Source organism: Ceratotherium simum, chromosome 6 (assembly GCF_057802395.1).
Source record: "Ceratotherium simum simum isolate JZ-2026a chromosome 6, ASM5780239v1, whole genome shotgun sequence".
Classification (NCBI taxonomy): domain Eukaryota; kingdom Metazoa; phylum Chordata; class Mammalia; order Perissodactyla; family Rhinocerotidae; genus Ceratotherium; species Ceratotherium simum.
The window spans coordinates 19,886,310-19,907,771 of NC_141905.1; the positions used below are offsets into that span (position 1 = coordinate 19,886,310).

Below are 21,462 nucleotides of genomic sequence, written 5' to 3' on the forward strand. Positions count from 1 at the left end.
GAGAGACGGCGAGGCCACCAGGGGTGGGTCTACGAGGGCGCCTCCCACACGCGTGATTAGGGAAGTGACCAAAGGGTTGGTGAGGAGACGGAGGGGATGAGAGGGTGAGGAGAAAGCAGGGAGACGACAGATGACGCTGGGAAAGAGATGAGTGGGAGCAGTTGTTCAAAAATGAAAGGTGAATCCAACTTTTTGAATCTTCAGGCAGCACTGGACTGGTCCCAGAGCCCCGTCCCCACCTTGGACGCAAGCTGTGATCCGTGCGGAGCTCCTAGGCTACTGACTCACCTCCTTCACTTCTTCTCTTTGGCTCATTCAGGAAGGCTACTGGAGCACCCCCTTAGGTAGCATCTGCCAGAAATGGTTCTTGCCCTTAAGGAGCTCACCTCCAGTCGGGAAGATAAACAGATGCATATAAAACTAAATAGCAACATATGGTAGGATATGCCAAGAGCCAGAGTCTTGGCACAAGAGTCTTGGCATGGAAAGTGTTGCAGAAGTTCCAGGGTAAGAGGGAGTCTTGTGAAGAGTCAGGGAGACCTTCTGGAGGAGTGGGCAGGATCTCACTAGAACTAGAGGAGGGCCACGGTCCTTCAAAAGATAAGAATCTTGGGAGTGAAAACGCACAGATAGGCTTAAAAGTCGTTGTGTTGTGGGACAAAATGAATATGAGAATGGATATTAAGGATGTGTGGAAGATGGAAGGAGCATAAAGCTGGATCTGGCTGAGTTTAATGATATACACCACTAAGAGATCTGGATTCAAAGCTGTAGTTTGAGAGATTAGAAAAGGCTCTAACAGTTTGTTTGGTTGTAGATTGAAACATGGACCAAGAGCTGACCTACACTGGAAATGCGAGAACTGCCTTGCTATACTGCTAAGGAAGTACCCAAAGGCTTAGGGGGATTGGAATATCAGAGTGGATTTATCACGTTAAGACCTGCTCTCCACTCCAGGAGGGTTCAGAGGACACACCTTTCACTGTGACTCAGAAATAACCTTGTGACCCAGCATCCTTGGTCACTCTTCTCTCTGTCAGACATTACAATGGGAACTGCAGCCACTGAACTAGGATTCTTGAATGCAACTGGGATAATTGGATTATAGTTGACAGGGGTCAAATGGTGGCAATGAATCACCCAAGGCAAGGTGGGCATGATTTCTGTAATGGACAACAGAGTCAAAGCACAATCAGAATAGTCTGACTCCCACAGACCTACAGTGTCGGTGTCGGCAAGTTGATCATGGCGTTCCTAGAAGTGAAATAGATGGGAGGCCTACTAAATTCTTATTTGATCTGTATAAGCAGAAAAGTTCTAGGTCAAGTGAACAAAAGCCTAACTTGAATTACCAGAACAGAGAGACTCAGCCCTTCGATCAACTGGCAGACTTGAGGCAGTTTACCAACCCAGAACTTCTTGAATGAAGGAGGAAAGACCCTACAACACTGCCCAAAATGTATACTGTTACTCTTTCTTCTAGCCCTCCCCAAGGGGACATATGGCCTCTTACCAGGGTGACTGTGCATTGGAAAAAGGAAATAATCAGACTTTTCAGGAATTACTGGACACTGGCTCTGAACTGACACTAATTCCAGGAGACCTAAAACATCACTGTGGTCTACCAGGCAGAGTAGGGGCTTATGGAGGTCAAGTGATCAACAGAGTTTTAGCTCAGTTCCCTCTCACAGTGGGTTCCTGCACCCATCCTGTGGTTATTTCTCTAGTTCTGGAATGCATAATTGGAATAGACATACTCAGCAACTGGCAGAATCCCCACATTGGTTTTCTGACCTGTGAAGTGAGGGCTATTATGGTAGGAAAGGCCAAGTGGAAGCCACTACAACTGCCTCCACCTAGGAAAAGAGTTAACCAAAAGCAATTCTGCATGCGAAGACAGATAAAAAAGATTAATGCCACCATCAAGGACTTGAAAGATGCAGGGGTGGTGATACCCACCACTTCCCCATTCAGCGTGTCCATGTGGCCTGTGCAGAAAACAGATGGATTTGGAGAATGACAGTGGATTATCATAAACTTAACCAGATGGTGATTCCAGCTGCAGCTGCTACACCAGATGTAGTTCCATTGTTTGAGCCAATTAACACATCTCCTAGTACCTAGTATGCAGCTGTTGATCTGTGAATGTTTTTTTCTTCATATCTGTTAGTAAAGACCACCAGAAGCAGCATTCTTTCAGCTGGCAAGACCAGCAATACACCTTCACTGTCCTACCTCAGGGATATATCAACCCTACATCATAATTCAGTCAAGCAGGGACCTTATTGCCTTTCCTTTCTGACACTGGTCCATTACATTGGTGACATTATGCTGGTTGGACCTAGTGAGTATGAAGTAGTAACTACTCTAGGCATATTGGTGAGACATTTGCATGTCAGAGAGTGGAAAATAAACCTGACAAAAATTCAGAGGACTTCCATCAGTGGATTTTCTAGAGGTCCAGTGGTGTGAGACATCCCTTCTAAGGTGAAGGATAAGTTGTATTTGGCCCTTTCTATAACCCAAAAAACAGGCTCAACACCTAATGGTCCTCATTGGGTTTTAGAAGCAACATATTTCTCATTTGGGTGTGCTTGCTACTCAAGCCCATTTACCAAATGACCTAAAAAGTCGCTAGTTTTGAGTAGGCCCAGAACAAAAAAGGCTCTCTGCAACAGGTCCAGGCTTCCATGCAAGCTTCTCTGCCACTTCTCTGCCATAAGATCCGGCCAATCCAATGGTACCTGAAGTGTCAGTGGTGATAGAGATGCTGATGGAGGCTTTGTCAGGCCCCTATAGTTGAATCACATCACAGATTCTTAAGATTTTGGAGCAAAGTCCTGCCATCCTCTGTGGATAACTAATCTCGTTTTGAGAAACAGCTGTTGACTTACTACTGGGCCTTAGTGGAGACTGAGCTCTTATCCATGGGCCATCAGGTTACCCTGCAACCTGAACTGTCCATCATGAACTGGGTGTTGTCTGACCCACAAGCCACAAAGTTGGGCGAACATAGCAGTGCTCCATCAAATGAAAGTAGTTTATATGAGACTGGTCTGCCTGAGCAGACCCTAAAGGCACAAGTAAGTTACATGAGGAAGTGACCCAAATGCCCATGGTCCCCACTCCTGCTACATCACCTTCTCTCTTCCAGCCTGCACCTATGGCCTCATAGGGAGTTCCCTACGATCAGTTGACTGAGGAAGAGAAAACTCAGGCCTAGTTTACAGATGTTCCTGCACAATGTTCAGGCACCATCCAAGAGTAGACAGCCATAGCACTACAGCTCCTTTCTGGGACATTCCTGAAAGACAGCAGTGAAGGAAAATCCTCCCAGCGGACAGAACTTTGAGTAGCGAACCTTGTTTTTCTGTTTGCTTGAAAGGAGAAATGGCCAGAGGTACAAGTGTATGACAATTCGGGGACTGTGGCCAATGGTTTGGCTGGATAGTCAAGAATTTGAAAGGAACATGATTGGAAAATTGGTGGCAAGGAGATCTGAGGAAGAGGTATGTGGAGAGACCTCTCTGAACGGGCAAAAAACTTGAAGATATTTGTGTCCCATGTGATTGTTCACCAAAGGGTGACCTCAGCAGAGGAGGATTTTAATCATCAAGTGGATAGGATGACCCATTCTATGGATACCAGTCAATCTCTTGCCCCAGCCACTCCTGACATTGCCCAATGGGCTCATGAATAAAGTGGCCATGGTGGCAGGGATGCAAGTTATGCATGGGCTCAGCAACATAGACTTCCACTCACCAAGGCCAATCTGACTATGGCCACTGCTGAGTGTCCAATCTTCCAACAGCAGAGACCAAAAATATGGCACCATTCCCCAGGGTAATCAGCCAGTTTGCTACTTGATGGTAGGTTGATTACATTGAACCACTTCCATCATGGAAGGGGCAGCACTTTGTTTTTACTGGAATTGACACACTGAATACATATTTCCCATCCCTGCACACAATGCTCTGCCAAAACTACTATCTGTGGGAGAGAGGAAGTCAACATGGCGGCGTAGGCAGACTCTGAACACACCTCCTCCTGCAGACACAGCCAATTTACAACTACTCGTGGAAAAATTACCCCTGAGACAGAACTGAAAACTGGATAAGAGGAACTCCTGCAACAACGGACAATCCCAACTGAGGTAGAAGAGGCAGAAACTCCCTTCAGGAGAGGAAAAATGCCGCCTTCACAAGCCACAGCGCCTCACGGCCGCCAGGGAGCAGCCCAAAGGTCCGCAGCCCTCCCTGGAGGCGCGGGGCCCTGAGCAGGGGAACGCCCCCGCTGTGGGCATTTTGTGGACCCAGCACAATCGAGACAAGTGGCATAATATCTGACTTTGCCTGCTACTAAAACATTGGGGAGCACCCCCAGAAAAGCTGGTTCACAAAGAAACTAAAACCCGCTCTTAAGGGGCCCACGCGCAAACGCACCCGTTTCAGAAAGCAACCTAAAATCACCAGAAAGAAAGGTGCACAGTGCTTTGGTGAAAAGAGACTGACCTAATAGGCCCTGTGTGCGTCTCGGTGAGAGGTGAGACCTCTCCAGGGACTGGGACATTGGCGGCGGCCATTGTTGTGGCCTGGTGTGGGCGAGCTGACACAGAAACCATTGGAGTTCTCCCTGAGGCCTGCTAGCCCAGGGTCTGCCCCACCCGCCAGAGCACCGATTTAATCCAGCACAGCCAGGGCAGGCAGCCCACCCTAGAGACTGGCCCCACCCAACAACAAGCCCTCAGGCAATTTGTGGGCCTGCATAGATTGGTGACTGGATTCTCTGCACCCTGGCAACTGAGCCAACTTCGGTGGGGCAGGGCGTGCACAAGGAGTGGGTGGAGAGTGTGGGGCTTCCGCCGTGGAGAGACTGGGTCCGCTTTGGGAGGTCAGGGCGCACACACGGGGCAGGACTGTGTTGACTGTGTGTGTGGACCTGTGGGCGGCAGGGCTTGTCAGCTGCAGAAAACTTGTGCTTGTCAAAGACCTACATAGGGGGTTTGCCCCACCTTCCAAAACCTGAAACAATTGAGTGCTCCTGTGCCTGAGGCCAGCCCCACCCAGCTGCAATCTTCAGAGAGCTGACAAGAGACCTAAAGGCTGGAGGCTTACAGCAATTGTAAGGCCCTGAGCCTAACAACCTGCCACAATGGGGGCCTACTCACTTAAAAGAAATACTGCAACACAAATGTGGTATTAGAACTTGCAGCTAACTGTGCTGGGGCTCCCCACACCTGATAAAGAGACTGAAGGGCCCACAACAACTACAAGCAGCTGAGCATTACAACAGCTGGCCAGGAGCATAACTCGGCCTCCCCAAGCACCTACAGGGAGAGCAAACAGGCCACAACAGAAGGACACACGTAGCCCACATAGCGGTCACCCCTGGAACATTGAGAACTGAGGGAAGCACATTGCAGGCCTCCTAAGCCGTCACTTACATAAGGTCACCTATCCAAGTGCAGGAGATGTAGCTGACCTACCTAATACATAGACACAAGCACAGGGAAAGAGGCAAAATGAGGAGGCAAAGGAATACAGTCCAAGTAAGGGAACAGGACAAAACCCCAGAAAAGGAACTAAGTGAAAGAGAAATGAGCAACCTACTTGATAGAGAGTTCAAACAAAGACTGTTAAGGATGCTCACTGATCTGAGGAGAAGAATAGATGAACTCAGTGAGAATGTCAACAAAGAAATGGAAGATATAAAAAAGAACCAATCAGAAATGAAGAATACAATACTGGAAATGAAAAATTCACTAGAGGGACTCAAAAGCAGAGTAGAAGATACAGAAGAATGGATCTGTGAGCTGGACGAAAGACTAGAAGAAATTACCCAAGCTGAACAGGTAAAAGAGAAAAGAATTTAAAAGAGTGAGGACAGTCTAAGGGACCTCTGGGATAACATCAAGCGCACTAACATCCGTGTTATAGGTGTCCCAGAAGGAGAAGAGTGAGACAAAGAGGCAGAGAATCTATTTCAAGAAATAATAGATGAAAACTTCCCTAACCTAAAGAAGGAAACAGACATCCAGGTACAGGAAGCACAGAGAGCCCCAAACAAGATAAACCCAAAGAGGCCCACACCAAGACACATCATAATCAAAATGTCCAGAATTAAAGACAAAGAGAGAATCCTAAAAGCCGCAAGAGAAAGTCAAGTTACATACAAAGGAAACCCCATAAGGCTATTAGCTGACTTCTCAGCAGAAACCTTACAGTCTAGAAGAGAGTGGCATGATATATTTAAAGTGCTAAAAGGAAAAAACTTACAACCAGGAATACTCTACCCAACAAGGTTATCATTCAAAATGGAAGGAGAGATCAAAAATTTCCCAGACAAGCAAAAATTAAAGGAGTTTGTCATCAAGAAACCAGTGCTACAAGAAATGTTAAAGGGACTGATTTAAGGGGAAAAGAGAAGACCACAAATAGGAAAAATTATCTATTTCCATGATAAGAGGGTAATGGATACAATGCACAAAAAAGAGGTTAGATATGTATCAAAAACATAAAAGGAGGGAGGAGGGGAGTTAAAGAGTAGAGCTTTCAGACAGAGGTCAAACTACAGAGACCATCAATTCTGTATAGAAGAAGAAAGGAACGGAGAAGGACTACTAAAACACGGAGGAAAAAAAGTTAAAAAATGGCAGTAAGTACATACTTATCAATAGCTACTTTAAACGTCAATGGACTAAATACTCCAATTAAAAGGCATAGGATGGCTGATTGGATAAAAAAACAAGACCCATATATATGCTGCATACAAGAGACACACTTCAGACCTAAAGACACTCACAAACTGAAAGTGAAGGGATGGAAAAAGATACTCCATGCAAATGGCAATGAAAAGAAAGCTGGGGTAGCAATACTCATATCAGACAAAATAGACTTTAAAACAAAAACTGTAAAAAGAGACAAAGAAGGGCATTACATAATGATCAAGGGAACAATCCAACAAGAGGATATAACACTTGTAAATATCTACACACCCAATGTAGATGCGCCTAAATATATAAAGCAATAATAGACATAAAAACAGAAATAGACAGTAACACAATAATAGTAGGGGACTTTAACACTCCACTTACACCAACGGATAGATCATCCAAACAGAAGATCAATAAGGAAACATTGGCCTTAAACGACACACTAGAACAGATGGACCTAGTAGATGTATACAGAGCATTCCATCCAAAAACCGAAGAATACACGTTCTTTTCCAATGCACATGGAACATTCTCCAGGATTAATCACATATTAGGCCACAAAACAAGTCTCCATAAATTGAAGAAGATTGAAATAATACCAAGCATCTTTTCTGACCACAACGGTATGAAACTAGAAATCAACTATAGGAAGAAAATCAGAAAAGCCACAAATACATGGAGATTAAACAAAATGCTACTGAACAATGACTGGGTTAACGAAGAAATCAAAGAAGAAATCAAAAAATACCTGGAGACAAATGAAAATGAAAATACGACATGCCAGAATTTATGGGATACAGCAAAAGCGGTTCTAAGAGGGAAGTTTATAGTGATACAGGCCTATCCAACAAACAAGAAAAATCTCAAATAAACAATCTAACAATGCACTTAAAGGAACTGGAAAAAGAAGAACAAACCAAGCCCAAAATCAGTAGAAGAAGGGAAATAATAAAAATCAGAGCAGAAATAAATGAAATAGAGACCAAAAAAACAATAGAAAAAATTAATAAAACCAAGAGCTGGTTCTTTGAAAAGATCAACAAAATTGACAAACCTTTAGCTAGACTCACCAAGAACAAAAGAGAGAAGGCACAAATAAGTAAAATCAGAAATGAAAGAGGAGAGGTTACAACAGACACCTCAGAAATACAAAGGATTATAAGAGAATACTATGAAAAGCTATATGCCAACCAATTCGACAATCTGGAAGAAATGGATAAATTCTTAGAATCATACAACCTTCCAAAACTGGATCAAGAAGACGTAGAGAATTTGAATAGACCAATCACCAGTAAGGAGATCGAAACAGTAATCACAAACCTCCCCAAAAATAAAAGTCCAGGACCAGACGGCTTCCCTGGTGAATTCTACCAAACATTCAAAGAAGACTTAATACCTATCCTTCTCAAACTCTTCCAAAAAATTGAGGAGGGGGGGAAGCTCCCTAACTCATTCTACGAAGCTAACATTACCCTGATACCAAAACCAGACAAGGACAACACAAAAAAAGAAAATTACAGGCCAACATCACTGATGAACATCAATGCAAAAATCCTCAACAAAATACTAGCAAATCACATACAACAATACGTTAAAAAGATTATACACCATGATCAAGTGGGATTTATTCCAGGGATGCAGGGATGGTTTAACATTCGCAAATCAATCAACGTAATACACCACATTAACAAAATGAAGAATAAAAATCACGTGATCATCTCAATAGATGCAGAGAAAGCATTTGACAAGATACAGCATCCATTTATGATAAAAACTCTGAATAAAATGGGTATAGAAGGAAAGTACCTCAACATAATAAAGACCATATATGACAAACCCACAGCTAATATCATCCTCAATGGTGAAAAACTGAAAGCTATCCCTCTAAGAACAGGAACCAGACAAGGATGCCCACTGTCACCACTCCTATTTAACATAGTACTGGAAGTCCTAGCCAGAGCAATCAGGCAAGAGAAAGAAATAAAAGGGATCCAAATTGGAAAGGAAGAAGTGAAACTGTCACTATTTGCAGATGACATGATTTTATATATAGAAAACCCTAAAGAATCCACCAGAAAACTTTTACAAGTAATAAATGAATATGGTAAAGTTGCAGGATACAAAATCAACATACAAAAATCAGTTGCATTTCTGTACATTAACAACAAAGTAGCAGAAAGAGAAATTAAGAATACCATCCCATTTACAATTGCAACAAAAAGAATAAAATACCTAGGAATAAACTTAACCAAAGAGGTGAAAGAGCTGTACAAGGAAAACTATAAAACATTGCTGAAAGAAATTGAAGAAGACACAAAGAAATGGAAAGATATTCCGTGCTCTTGGATTGGAAGAATTAACATAGTTAAGATGTCCGTACTTCCTAAAGCAATCTATAGATTCAATGCAGTCCCTATCAAAGTTCCAACAACATTTTTCACAGAAATAGAACAAAGAATCCTAAAATTTATATGGAACAATAAAAGACCCCGAATAGCTAAAGGAATCCTGAGAAAAAAGAACAAAGCTGGATGTATCACACTCCCTGATTTCAAAATATACTACAAAGCTATAGTAACCAAAACAGCATGGTACTGGCACAAAAACAGACACACAGATCAATGGAATAGAATCAAAAGCCCAGAAATAAACCCACACATCTATGGACAGCTAATCTTTGACAAAGGAGCCGAGAACATACAATGGGGAAAAGAATGTCTCTTCAACAAATGGTGTTGGGAAAACTGGGTAGCCATATACAAAAAAATGAAAGTAGACCCTTACCTTACACCATACACAAAAATTAACTCCAAATGGATTAAAGACTTGAATGTAAGACCTGAAACTGTGAAACTTCTAGAAGAGAACATAGGCAGTACGCTCTTCGACATCGATCTTAGCAACATATTTTCAAGCACCATGTCTGACTGGGCAAGAGAAACAATTGAAAAAATAAACAAATGGGACTACATCAAACTAAAAAGCTTCTGCACAGCAAAGGAAACCATCAACAAAACGAAAAGACAACCTAACAATCGGGAGAAGATATTTGCAAACCATACATCTGATAAGGGCTTAAAATGCATCTCAACAACAAAAAAACTAACAACCCAATTAAAAGATGGGCAAAAGACCTGAACAGACATTTCTCCAAAGAAGATATACAGATGGCCAAGAGACACATGAAAAGATGTTCAAAATCATTAACTATCAGGGAAATGCAAATCAAAACTACAATGAGATATCACCTCATGCCTGTCAGAATGGCTATAATTAACAAGACAGCAAACAACATGTGTTGGAGAGGCTGTGGAGAGAAGGGAACTCTCATACACTGCTGGTGGGAGTGCCAACTGGTGCAGCCACTATGGAAAACAGTATGGAGATTCCTCAAAAAATCAAGGCTGGAACTACCATATGATCCAGCTGTTCCACTGCTGGGTATTTATCCAAAGAACTTGAAAACACCAATGCATAAAGATACCTGCACCCCTGTGTTCATTGCAGCATTATTCACAATAGCCAAGACTTGGAAGCAACCTAAGTGCCCATCAAGGGACAAATGGATAAAGAAGATGTGGTATATATATACAATGGAATACTACTCAGCCATAAAAAACGATGACATCCAGCCATTTGTGACAACATGGATGGACATTGAGGGTATAATGCAAAGTGAAATAAGTCAGAAGGAGAAGGTCAAATACCGTATGATTTCCTTCATTAAGTAGTAGATAATAACAACAATAAACAAACACATAGAGACAGAGATTGGATTGGTGGTTACCAGAGGGGAAGGGGGAAGGGAGAAGGGCAAAAGGGATAATTCGGCATACGTGTGTGGTGATGGGTTGTAATTAGTATTTTGGCGGTGAACATGATGTAACCTATGCAGAAATAGAAGTATAATGATGTACATCTGAAATTATACAATGTTATAAACCAATGTTACTGCAATAAACAAAAAATTAAAAAAAAAAAAAACTACTATGTGGAATTACAGAATGCCTTATCCATGCAGCATTGATTCTGATCAAGGAACTCACTTCACAGTGAATTAAGTGTGGCAATGGACCCATGTTCACAAAATTCACTAGACTTACCATGTCCCCTATCATCCTGAAGCAGCTGGCTTGATAGAACAATGGAACAGCCTCTTGAGGACTCAGTTACAGTGCCAGGTAGGAGGCAGTACTTTGCAGGGCTGGGGCAAAGTTCTCCAGGAGGCTCTCTGTATGTGCTCTGAATCAGTGTCCAATACGTGATGCTGTTTCTGCCACAGCCAGGATTCATGGGTCCAGGAATCAAGGGATGGAAAAGGTAGTGACACCACTCATTATTAGCCCTAGCGATGTGCTAGCAAAAGCTTTGCTTCCTCTTCCCACAACTTTATGCTCTGATGGCCTACAGATGTTAGTCCAAAGGGAGGACTCTTCCATCGAGAGACAGAACAGTGATTCCATTTAACTGGAAGTTAAGAATGCCACTTGCCAACTTTGGCCTCCTCATGTCTCTGAATCAACAGGCAAAGAAGGGAGTTATATTGTTGGCTGGGGTGATTCCTGACTTCCAAGTGGAAATTGGGCTGCTACTCCACAACAGAGGTAAGGAAGAATATGTCAGGAATATAGGAGACCCCTTAGGGCATCTCTTAGTATTACCCTGCCCTGTGATTAAGGTGAATGAAAAACTATAACAACCCAACTCAGGCAGGGCTACTAACGACCCAGACTCTCCAAGAATGAAGGTTTGGGTCACCACACCAGGCAAAGAACCATGCTTGCTGAGATGATTGCTGAGAGCAAAGGGAATGAGTAGTTGAAGAAGGTAGTTACAAATATCAGCTATGACCTTGTGACCAGCTACACAACTGAGGACTGTAATTGTCAAGAGAATTTCTTCCCTATTTTGTTATGACTGTTTATATATGGATAAAGAAGGGAAGAAAACAAAGATATTTGACATATTTCTTTATATTTTGTCTTTATTTTCTTCCCTTCTTTATCTGCTTATCATGTAACATAAGATGTGTTAATAATAATTAAATTTACAACACAGTATTTAAGTTATAGGATCTGAAAGAGAAGAGTGAAAATCACCCAAGGACTAAGCATCTTCTTCTGGGGAGGTTAGGGCATTTTCAGTTGTACTCAGAATAGTTGTTTCATGTTAAGTGGAAGTACTTTGTTGTAGTCTTTATTTGGAGATTAAGGATGGTTTGAGGTGATGTGTATAAGGGCTAAATCGACAAGAGGTGGACTGTGATGTAGGTCTTGCGTGTTAACTTGGCTAGGCTGTAGTACCCAGACATTTAACCAAACGCTAATCTAAGTGTTTCTGTGAAGATATTTCTGTAGATGTGGTTAGCACCTACAGTCAGTTGACTTTAAGTAAAGGAGATTACCCTTGATAATGTGGATAGGTCTCATTCAGTTAGTTGAAGTCGTTAAGAGTGAAAACTGAGGTTTCCTGGAGAAGGAAAATATTCTGCCTCAAGACTGAAGCCTTAAATCCTGCCTGAGTTTCCAGCCTGCCAACCTGCCCAACAGATCTCAGACTTGTCAGCCCTGACAATTGCATGAGCCAATTCCTTAAAACAAATCTCTTTCTCCTATCTATCTATCTATCTATCTATCTATCTATCTATCCATCTCTGTCTATCTAGCTAGCTAGCTAGCTAGCTAGCTATTCTTGTCCTCCTCCCACTTGTCTGCTCCTTCTGTTGGGTCTCCTTCATTGGCTTCTCCTCTTCTCCCCATCTCTTATGTTAGTCTTCCCCAGAATTGCATCCTTGGCCCTCTTCTCTTCTGGAGCATCCCTCATACTAGACCTGACTATCTCATCCACTTCCAAGGTTTCAACTATCCTGATGTGACCTCAATCGGTATCTCTGATTGCAACCTCTCTCTCAAACTCCAGATTCATATTTCCAACCTAGAGGTGCTGTTGGTCTCTCAAACTTAATATCTCCAAAAGGATTCTCACTGTTTTCTCCCACACATTCCCAAAACTGCTGCTTTCTCTGTATTAACCTTTTTTCCAAGATAGCTTTACTCTCCTCTTGTCCCCCTCCCCTCAAGCTGGAAACCTGGGAGACAATGCTATGTACTCCTTCACCTCATCCTTTACATTCAGTCACTGAATCCTGTCCATTCTACCTCAAAATTGCCTTTTCTGTCCATCCCCTCCCCTTGTTCCCTGCTACCCCTGAATTAGACTGGGCCTCCTTGGATTTTAAACTGCTGCCTGAACATCACCACTTGGTTGTCTAAGAAACCATTCAAACCAACAAAGCGCAAAACCATTCACTTCAACTTCCCGTCAATCCTGTACTTCCAACTGTGTTCCCCACCTCACTTGCTGGCCCCACCATCCATCTAATCAACCCTGCAGCACAGTTTGGAAGGCGTTCTACCATACAATTAGGATCATAGGTTCTGCCCTCAGATAATTGCATTCATATCCAAGCTCCACTACTTCTCAGCTTACTTAACCCAGCTAAGCCTCAATTCGGTCATCTGCAAAACAATTAATGATAGTATGTACTATATAAAGTTGTTGTGAGAGGGTCTAATGTATGGTCTGGGGTAGGGCATAGGCATTTAGTTTCTTTAAAAGTCCCCCAGGTGATTCTAAAGTGCAGTCAGGGTTAATGCCACTGATTAGTGGTAGTATGGATGAGTTTATGGTAGATACAGAGAGACCAGTTAGGAAAGAGGCAACAGTCCAGGTAAGAGATCTAAGCATAGGTAATGAGGATAGAGAAGAGGGGGCCATGTTCAACAGATACTTTAGGAAGCAAAATTATATAAAACCACTTGGTGACTAGATGTTGAGGGTAATTGAGAGGAAAGCATCTAAGATGACTCCAGTTTTTAACTTGGTTGACTAGGCTGAGTGGATGGTGATGCCATAAAGCTATGGTTCCCAAATATGTTTGTTCTTCATAATCACTTGTGGAAATTTATAGTTTTTTCCTAGTCTTATATCTTACCTACTGTACTGGACTGCATATTCCTAGTCTTATCAAAGACCTGTGTACAGGATTGTTCTATTGCCAACTTAATTGTTCTGGGAATCATGTTTTGCAGAATCCCCTTCCCTGGATAGTTACCAGTTACACTTGGCCAAAAGTGTGATATTTGGGAGGTGGCAGTGAAGCAGGAGCCATTTTGTTTGAAAGGTGTTCGTTGGTTAGAGGCAGTGGAGACAGATGTGGAGGTGCTGGTGGGTTCCAGTTTGTCCTTTCTCTTCTTTGCCCAATGCCCAGGTATCCTTCCCAACTACTAATCCTGCTGACCACTAGCAACCCCAGGCTCACCACCAGATGCTTCTCTGCACACTCGCAGAGAAAGTAGACACAAAAAGGCATCAACCTTCCATAGACTTCCATATCAGCCCCCTTCACAGTCTGACTCTAACAGCTGGACATAGAGAGCTTCCAGGTTTCCTGCAAGCTCCAGCTCATTCACCCATGCCAGAGCCAGTTAAAGACCTTTCTCAGATTCCTTAACTCTCCCTTTTAGACTTTTGCTTCTCCAGCAACTCCCACAATTGTATAGGGTCTAATTTCTATGATATAATATATTCTTTATTCCACAATACTCATAGTGATTCTGCTTTCTGATTAAACCATCACTTATAAACCTACTGATTCCGAATCTCTGGCATGGATATTACAGAAGTATTCCTTTCGTCTTATGACAGCTTTCTCATTCCAACACAATGCTGTACTAATTAGGACTCTTCTCATTGCAACTAACCAAAAGCAATATACTCTAACTTAAGTAAAAAGAATTTTGGTGAAGATACAGGGGATGTTTCACCGTGTCCAGAGGCATAATGAAGCTGGTCCTCTGGAAAGAGGAGAGCTATCTTCTGGAAAGCCAGTAGGACCCAGGCAATTTCATTCCTCCTGCCTTTTTCTGCACATCTGCTTCCCATTTGTCCCAAGTTTACATGTTTTTAAGCCAGCCACATGGAAAGCCTGATCCTCATGGAGCCAATTCTAAATCTCTAGGAATGAGATCCTGATTGGACCAGAGTAGTTCAGGAGCCCATCTCTCATGCCATCAGGTGTAGCCAAGGAAGTGGAGCCACATAGGATAAACACAGCTCCCTGGAAACCACCCTGGAACACAGGGGTAACAGGCAGGTAGGGGACCATTGAAAGTTAGACAGCCGACCCAAAATGTGTCTACTTTAAGTGTCATGGGAGGGTCAGGCACCAAGAATCCTGCTGCTTATGAGCAAACACGTGATACCTTTAGTTTCCCTCTGCTTTTAATATAGTTCTCTTTGAGGCTATTACCTAGCAGTGCTTGCCATGGATTTAAGTTCTGGATATTGAGATGTGTAAAAGGTGTGTACAGAAAGGATAATTAAGAGTAAATGATGAAAGGATAATTATTCTATCAATATTTTTTAATTCAAATTTTGGGGAAGCTTTTCCTCATGAATACTACTAAGATCTTCATGAGAGCAGAAATGGAGTAACATCATAGATGCCAATGCAATCTGAGATTGTAGCTTAGAATCCTTGCATTGCCAGCAGGGTCAGCAGTAGTTCTGCCATATTGAAACTATGCATACCTACAGATTACATTTACACAGACAATGAACATTAAGTACTATAGGTGTAAATTTGCAGCAAGAAGCTAGGAGCTCAGAGGAATAAAATGTATAACCCTTTTGCCAGGACAGTGAATTTCAAAAATTGTATTTAAGAATATGAGGATCTCTTAGAAGTTTACTAATAGTGGCTAAGGTTTATTGGGCACTTACTGCATGCCAGACACTGTTCTACACAATTTAAACTTGTTAAACTTATTTCACCTTTGCAACAACCCAATATTACACCCATTTTCAAACTAAAGAACTGAAGCACAGAGAGGTTAGAACTTGCCCAAGATCACAAAGATAGTAAGTGGCAGAGGAGGGATTTGAAAAAGGCCATCTGGCTGGAGAGTCCATATTCCTAAGCACAGTGATATGTTTCCTCTCACTAGACAAAAATGGCATTTTCTGATGTCTGAGTACAAACTATCACTCTCCGTTCATATAATGAGACTTATACTTAGGTAACAAGTCATTCACGCTGATGGATTTTCATGCATAATATCCACACGCACACACACTTTCCCTTAGTTTCATTCCCAAAAGTGAGAGGAGAGAAGGTAGGATATGCAATCATGACTTCTATATAATTAACGTACCTTTTCATCTCCCCTTCTAAATTGTAAGCTCTCTGAGGGCAAATGTCATGCCTCGTTCATCCTTGCATCGTCTGGCCAGAGGCTTATTAGAATGAATGTTCTAAACTGGGATTCTGATACTTGACAGGCTAGTTGATTTATTTCTCAAGTCTCCTGCAAATTCTCTGAGTATGGCAATGATAGATATTCGCGAGAATTCCCGTCAAGTTACACAGCTAGAGTTAAATAGGAAATATTCTTATTGAGAACAACAACAGTGCTTAAACAATTCTGGGAAATTTAATTGTCTAAAGGAGATCTTTTCTCTAAAAAAAAAAAAAAAAAAAAAAAAAAACTTGAATGAATTGGAGAAAAGAAATCTGTCTTAAACTCAGGAAATAACATCAGACAACATGATGACTCCCATTTGTTAATGCCTGGAAATAGGAAGTTGGTACAGTTTCAAATACCATCAGATAATGCCCATGCCAAAGGATGTTATCATAGTTTTAGGCTAAATATATAATATAAATAATCCTCCTTTTGCAGTGCATATTGTCTAAGAGATATGATAGTGAGATAACACGTGGGAAAGTGTGGGTTTTCATTCTAGACATGCGATCCCAAGACATCCCTAACTTGTGGCACATCTTTATCCCCCAGTGATTCATGTCTGCTAGAGATTTGGCGTTCAAAATGGATTTATATGATCAAATGGCTAAAGCCATTAAGGAAGGGTGCCTTAATTTTTCTTCTGCATTAAGATCCACCACTCAATGTTTTTTACCTGTTCTTGCCTGGGTTTACCACATACAATGTAGGGACAGCTAATACCACTGACAAGAATCTCTCCACTTAGAGATTCATTCACAATTAAATTATTCATTGTGGGAGAGCCAAGATGTGCTCCTGCCCTTGCTCCCTCTGCTCTGAATAAATAGACTTTGTTCTCTATTAGAAATTCAGTATCTACACTTATTCCAACTTCCACCCAGACAGAGACACTTGTCCCCTCTCACTGACTCTCATTGGTTCATCCAGTTTAACCCCTCAGCCTTATCACCTATCACTTCCACGAAATAGGAATCATCCCCTCATCTCTCTTTCCATCTTTCATGTTGACTGTCGCGTGCCACCCCTGACAGATAACAACACTTTGTTGCTCTCACAGTTCTCATACACAAGGGACAGCATTAATCACCATAATAATACATGGCAACCTTGTTGCCATTAAAAACCTCAGCAACCTCAGGCCTCCTTTTCTAATTTTCAATCTTCCCTCTCAGTGATGAAGAGAACTTGGGCCAACCCTCTTCATTGTGTTACTGCTCCAGTTCTCTCGCAGGTGATTTCCATGTTGTCTGATCAGCGTACATTCCTGACTTGCCTTTTCCTAATGTGAGAAAGGTGACCCCCCAAAACTGATGCACACTGCATCAGGAGCTTGCAAATGCCCCAGTTCAACAAAGTCACACTTGTGGAGAACGCAGACTAGCAAATTTCAGGAAGCCAGACAGGCAGTTCCAAAGCAGACAACTTGAGTGGACAACTGTCCACGGGCCTGAGGCAGTCTCATTAATAAAGTGCCTGCAGTTAAGCTACCGACAAAATGTTTTTCCAGTTAGCCCTTTCTCTCCGTGTGTTTCACAGTGAGTAAGGAAAATATGTTCTTTAACTTTCTCTGGCAAACACTGTCAATGGTCACATCTCTATAAGGCTGTTCCTTGGGAAAAAAGGTTCACACCATTTAGCCAATTTGAAATTTGAATCCAAAAATCAATTGAGTATTCTTTCTCCAATTGGATGTGAAAACAAGAAGGAAACCAGATGAGTGGCTCAGACTGTCAGATTTCACAGGTCGCTGGTAAAAATTTAAGAAAAAATAAAAGGGTCAGATATATAACATTACTAACACTTTATTATGCCAAGGAAGCTTATTTAAAAGAAAAAAACTTTCACCCATTTCCATCACGACTATTTCATAAAGAAAAGCCTTTTTGACCTCAAAAAATAATGAAGACATGATATCAAAATAAAGGACACTCCCTTAAATGGAATAAATTTTTGCTTTTTGAAAAATTTTACTTTATCCTGTTTTGTTTTGTTTTCCTCACTTTGCCGTGACCCAGTGAAAGCTCCATGGTAGGTAGGACCAGTCTCCCAGAGGGCTCTTAGAGGCCGACTAATGAGACAGCCTCTGAGCCCAGGAGCCCAGAGAGCCTCTCTTTTATGTGTAATGCACAGTTTTACAACAATAAACCCATGACTACAAGTATGCTTTATGTTATGAAAACTGTTTGCCTATTTGTCAGGTACACAACTGTTCATAAGTTTTCAAACCTTGGATTTGGGTTTTCAGGGGACAAAACTGGAGCATAGTTGGGAATTAGAACTAAACTACCAGTCATAGTGGCATTCACCAAATATTTCTGACTCGCTGCCTTCCAGGCCCACAGTAGGAATGCCCTGCCCAGCCCCTCTGAACCTGGGTAGGCCGTGTGACTTGCTTTGGTCGACAGAATATGAGCAGAGGTGATATGTGTCACATCCAGGTGGAAGATTTAGAAGCCAATGCTTGATTCATGACTCTTCTGTGATACCCTGGTCTAGTGGAAGCATGTCTTGAGATGGAGCTCTGTCAGCCTTGATCCCTGAGTGACTCCATGACTAGAGTTTCCCCTGTAAACCACCATGGACCATGTAGCATGAGCAAGAAAAAAAAAACTTACGTTGAATTAAGCTATTGAGGTTTGGATGTCATTTGTTGCCACAAGATAGACTAAGTATACTAAAGTGCTCCCAATTCTGAAAGCCTGTTACCTGAATGGCAACATGATGTCTCAGATCATGAGCTTTGGAACTGGGCCTCTCTTTTATGTGTGATGCACAGTTTTACAACAATAAACCCATGACTACAAGTAGGCTTTATGTTATGAAAACTGTTTGCCTATTTGTCAGTCTGAAGACTGTCACCAACAATATTCACATTCTTCAATTGTGTGGACTTCCCCAAATTCTAACTAAACTTGTTGTAATATTTAGCAAGGCATTCCTCCAGGAATGACATCTAAGTCTTGGCAATAGCAAGAGCACACAAGAATGGTCTCATGACAACATTGGGAGGAGGTGGTTTCATAGGGTAGAGACACCCTTGGTGGACCTCCTTGCTCTGGATTGGAATGAGAAGGCTAAAAGAACTTCCAATCTGGTATTGCAGTGTTTCATGGGACTTCAAGCAAATCTCCTAAAAAGGGAAGGGAAGACCTTTCTTTCTTTGACACATCCTGCACCCTGGATTATGGATATGCTGGCTGGAGATCTAGAAGCCATCTTGGACCATGAAGACAAGAGCCAGAGGCTAGAAATGGCAGAGGAGAGAAGTGAAATTAGTCTGGTTCCCTGATGACTTTGTGAAGTTGCCATATCACCCCTGGATTGCCTTCCTTAAGATTTCCTTTATATGATAGAGGAAAAACTGTTATCTTGTTTACGCTACTATCAGTTTTCTTTTTTCTTATATGAAGCCAAACCTAAATCTAACTATTATATACCATAAGTTTTCAAAAATTATTTGAAAAATGTGTATCTCATTCTTTTTAAATTTCTGGTTTTAGGAAATGTACAATTAAAAAATAACGTATAGGGCCGGCCCCATGGCTTAGCGGTTAAGTGCGTGGGCTCTGCTGCTGGAGGCCCGGCTTCAGATCCCGGGCACGCACCAACGCACCGCTTCTCCAGCCATGCTGAGGCCACGTCCCACATACAGCAACTAGAAGGATGTGCAACTATGACATGCAACTATCTACTGGGGCTTTGAGGGAAAAAAATAAATAAAATTTTTTAAAAAATGACGTATATAATTTATTTTAAAGAAATACGAATTTTTTAAGGAGATATATTCTTATTAATGGGTGAACAATCAGAGCTTAGAGCCCACCAATGTGGGAAATGGAGCATTATGAGCTACCTGGCTTCCCGACTGTTCTCCTTCAGGTGTCCAAGGCTCAGCTCTCTTGTGCACAGGGTTGGGGGAGGGTAGCTAAGAAACTTTTGCTTTGATCCTCTTGGTAGGATTTTGAGGGCTTTTGTTACTCAACTTCTCTTCTCAGAAATGGGTTGGCATCTCACGTCTCTGGCTTGAAACTTCCGAGGATATGATTCCCATGTCCCTTCCCCAAGAGCAGAAAGCATTTACAAAACAACCTCTGCTTCTCTTGCTCTGACTCCGGTTAGGTTTTTGTGCTTTCTCAAAGGCCAGTTAGCCATTAAAATTCAACCACCCTTCCATACATCCGGAGTTTGAGCTGAAGTGTGCATAGTAGGTATATGAAGTACATGAGGAAACTTAAAGGTCTGAGAATATCTGTGCTAAATTAATAAAGCCTTGAGTCAATATTAAGCAACTTTCTGTTTTAATTTCTTGGGACCTGTTTAGCCTCTAGGCTCTAAATCCTTCAAGATATAATTTGATTGGCAATTATACCTTTCCAAGGATTACAGAGGCTTCAGCAAGGATTTCCCTGGTGGAGAGGATGAGAAGAGAAAGGGGCTTTCGGTTGTGTTATGGTGTGACAGTCCTTGGAATCCACAGTGTAGATAAGGTCCTCAGGAGGAAGAGGGAGACCAGAGACCTAGTGATGATCATTGGGATTAGCTTCCAATTTCTCCCAAGATTTTCCCTGCTCCTGAGTCACCTTCCACCACTCACCTGCTGGGGTTTGCTTAGAGATCAACAATTGACTCTATTACCGCTCTAGTTCCACATAGAATTCTGCAGTAAATCTGCAGCTGCCCACCCTCTATTAAAAAAAAAAAAACTGAACGTGAATTCTATAGCCGAATAGCCATTTTTAAAAATTACCTGTGTAAAAGATTCCTTCCATTCATGCATATATGCAAGAACTGACTCTAATGTTGTAATTTATCTGAAGTGTGTGGTATGTAGTAGCTGTCAATGATTGCTAGTTTCTACCTTCCTTTTGCCTATTCTGCTGTTATTCTTTACCCCAACTGAGAAATAAGATGGTCCAGTAGTTCACATGAAGTATTATAAGGAGACTACCATCTTATCAGCAAGATATTTCAATCCATTCATTCTTCAAAGGAAGTCATCCCTAAAAATGAAAATCATCCATTTCCTTTAACTGACTTACCAGAAAATGACACCACTGGGGGATTGTTGCTAGATTTCATTGTTGCTTTAGAAAGAGGCTTTGCTTCACTCCTGTAGCATCTGCCAGGAGCCACTCGAGGGCCCTGTGCACTTGCTGTAGCCCTTGTTGAAAAAGTGCATGCTCAATGACAATTCTAGGTGCTCCTCTGGCCCATGGCCAATGCCAGGAGCTCACCTGACTAGTTTCCTCACTGGGCCCTTGAAACAGCAAAGCAGCACTCCACGATCAAACCACAGACCTTCCTAGGAGACAGTGACGAAAGCACTTGACCCATCCAGAAGATTTTGTCTTAATCCAGACGCTTCCCATCTTCCTGCTCATAAAAAGCTGACTGAGAATATCCCATGATTTTCTAGAGATCATGGTTCCAGTCAGAGCCTGA

At 42.0% G+C, this 21,462-nt stretch overlaps 1 pseudogene; it reads left to right on the forward strand.

Moving 5' to 3' along the window:
• The first annotated feature begins 1,457 nt into the window (after window positions 1-1,457).
• On the forward strand, window positions 1,458-11,562 carry LOC147916785 (uncharacterized; annotated as a pseudogene).
• The last annotated feature ends 9,900 nt before the right edge of the window (window positions 11,563-21,462 follow it).